This window comes from Sus scrofa, chromosome 2 (genome assembly GCF_000003025.6).
Source record: "Sus scrofa isolate TJ Tabasco breed Duroc chromosome 2, Sscrofa11.1, whole genome shotgun sequence".
Lineage (NCBI taxonomy): Eukaryota > Metazoa > Chordata > Mammalia > Artiodactyla > Suidae > Sus > Sus scrofa.
In genome coordinates, this window is record NC_010444.4 from 54154001 (window position 1) to 54156709 (window position 2709).

The 2709-nt window shown below is 35.8% G+C and overlaps 1 pseudogene; it reads left to right on the top strand.

Moving 5' to 3' along the window:
- On the top strand, positions 762-1661 carry LOC100519016 (annotated as a pseudogene).

Here is a 2709-nt window from a genome sequence, read left to right on the forward strand (position 1 = left end):
GGAGAAATTGTCTAAATTTGTTCAGCTAAAACAATTTGTTCCAGGTGTTTGAACTATAGCTTTGATGCTCATCTAGTCTATTTATCCATGAAAAAAAAAAAAACAAAAAAACAAACTATCCCAGAACATCTCATGGATGTAAGTTATTTTAAGAGATGGAGCGAGTGTTGTATATACTAATGAGCAACTACTTCCACTACAATTCACCATTATTAGCAATAGGCCTAATTTAATGGAATTCTTCATGACCAATGTTTTCTCTTTAGTTGACTTGACTAATCCAATCCCATCTCATTTCTACCAGTACATGCTTCTTGCACACTTTGATAGAAATAATATTATTTGCATCATAGTGTGATCCACTAAGTTCCACAGGAAAAAAATAGAAAATCTCATTCACTTTCCAGTAATTCATGAGTTTTAATAGGACTTAATGTATGTCTGAGTGATACTTTACAACACATATGCGATCTGACTGATTGCCAAAATTATATTTATGCTTCCTGAGCAACTTCCTATGTTATAATGATGAAACCAATTAGGAATGTTACTATACACTTTATACAAATTACTCAGGCTAAAAATAAGCTTTACTATCTCTGCTCTACAAATAAAAACTGATGCCTAGAAAAATAATTTTCTATATGTAGACATTGTATTAGATGTGGTGATTTAGGCTTGAAATCTTTGATATTTCCATAATGTAACTGCAGTCATTTCTCACATACTGTATTCTCCACAGTGAATATATTTATCATGGCATGGGAGAATCAGAGTTTCACTCTGAATTCATCCTGCTAGGAATATTTGATCACACCCTCACCCACATCTTCCTCTTCCATCTGGTCTTAGCCATCTTCACAGTGGCCTTCATGGGAAACACTGTTACGGTTCTCCACATATACCTGGACACCCAGCTCCACATCCCCATGTACTTGTTCCTTAGCCAACCCTCCCTCATGGACCTCATGCTCTTCTGCACCACTGTAGCCAAGTTGGCCTTCAACTACCAGTCTGGAAGGAAGTCCATCTCTTTGGTTGGCTGTGGAACCCAGATATTCTTATATGTGTCCCTTCTTCGAGGTGAATATTTCCTTTTGGCTGCAATGGACTATGAGCTGTACATTGCCATTTGACACCCATTATGGTACTCTGTTCTCAAGAGCCAGAAGATCTGTTGTCTCATGGCTGTTCCCTCCTGGATTGTTGGCTTTCTTGATGGTGTAATTGTTATTGCTGTTGCATTGTCTTTCCCATATTGGGGTGCTTGGGAAATACTCCGTTTTTTCTGTGATGTCCCTGCCCTTCTCACACTTTCATGCACTAACACATTACTCTTTGTAAGGTTAGTATTTATTTGCTGTGTAATTATGCTTCTTTTCCTTGTAGCAGTCATCATTCTATCCTATTCTTGTGTTATTCTGGCTGTCATTTGCATGGGATATGGAGAGGTTCACAGCAAATCTTTTGCCTACCATTCCTCCCTCCTCATTATGGTAGGGATGTACTATGGAGCTGCCATATCTATATATTTGTGGCCTGCTTCTGATCATTCCCCCACCAAAGGTAAGATGGTGTCAGCCTTCTATACTATCCTTACTTCCATGCTGAATCCCCTCATCTACAATCTCTGCAACAAGGAAGTGTCAGAACATTCATAAAGGTATTAAGGAAGGGAAAAATCTATAGAGGAAATTGCCTAATAATTTTTTCCCTACATTTTTGTTTTATGCTTGAATTTATATATATAACCAACTAAACTTAGCACCCAACACTTACCCATCTTTATAGCAAAAGATTTTGAGAGTTTCCATTTTGGCTCAGCAGTAATGAATCTGATTATTACCCATAACGATGCAGGGTAGATACATGGGCTCACACAGTGTGCTTAGCATCCAGCATTGCTGAGCTGTAGTATAGGCTGCAGATGTGACTCAGATCTGGTTTGCTGAGGCTGTGGTATACACCAGAAACTGTAGCTCTGATTCAGCTCCTAGCCTGGGAACTTCCAGATGCTGCATACGTTTCCTTAAAAAGCTAAAATAAAGATTTATATGGAAGCATGTATTCAAATAGATTATTTCTTTTGTTACGGAAAATTTAAAATATGACTATAAGTAAACATTACTCAAGATAATGTGCACAATTGTATATTTTATTTCATAAAATACCACATCAGAAATTAGAGGCATTTATCCAACACAATATGACATAATGCTGTAATTAAACAGAGTACTGATAAATATGTGTTTTTTAACGTATAATAGTTTTACCTTTTGCCAAGTAAAACATTTTCCTGATGCCAATTTCATATCTTGGACTGATATTTGTTAAATTTAATGGCAAAGTTAATTAATACAAGATTATAGATTTATTTATAAGATTCTTATGAAATTAATACAATTTATCCAGAAAGAGCAGAAAGGAATTAGTTTTATGGTTAAGCTCATTGAGCCTATTTTGTAATGGAAACTTCCCCTCTTCTGGATATTTAGCATTGGGGACCTCCCATTTCTATAAACATTACACTTACATATGAGGAACTGAAAAAGGAGCATGAATCCACATTGCCTCGATTTTTGTTATCCTCAGGTATTTCACTCCTTATATGGATTTTCACTGTAACTACATTAAAAATTTCAATTTTATAAATGAAAATTCTAGGTTTTACAGCATGATATTTTCTAAAAATTCCATGTTTGACATTGC